General features: G+C 71.8%; 1 pseudogene; it reads right to left on the bottom strand.

Moving 5' to 3' along the window:
* Positions 1-5: 5 nt before the first annotated feature.
* LOC145718067 (keratin, type I cytoskeletal 14 pseudogene) lies at positions 6-351 on the bottom strand (annotated as a pseudogene).
* Between the last annotated feature and the right edge of the window lie 22 nt (positions 352-373).

The raw sequence follows: 373 nt of genomic DNA on the forward strand, positions 1-373 counted from the left end.
TTGGCCTCCTCCAGGGCGCGCACCTTGTCCAGGTAGGAGGCCAGGCGGTCGTTGAGGTTCTGCATGGTCACCTTCTCGCTGCCGGAGAGGAGGCTGCCATCGCCCCCGCCGAAGCCCCCGCCGAAGCCACCTCCAAGGCCACCACCAAAGCCAGCCCCGAGGCCACCACCGTATCCTCCACCAAAGCCGCTACCCAGGCCCCCCCCGAAGCTGCTGCTGCTGCTGAAGCCGCCGCCATAGCCGCCCCCCAGGCCGCAGGCCCCCCCGGAGGAGTAGCGGGAGGTGGAGACCGACAGGCCCCCGTAGGCGCTGGGGGCCCGGCAGGACCCTCCGGCCAGGACAGAGGACATGCGGCTGGAGCCACCGCCGATGC

This window comes from Leptonychotes weddellii, unplaced genomic scaffold, assembly GCF_054177405.1.
Source record: "Leptonychotes weddellii isolate Sample4059 unplaced genomic scaffold, ASM5417740v2 HiC_scaffold_105351, whole genome shotgun sequence".
Classification (NCBI taxonomy): domain Eukaryota; kingdom Metazoa; phylum Chordata; class Mammalia; order Carnivora; family Phocidae; genus Leptonychotes; species Leptonychotes weddellii.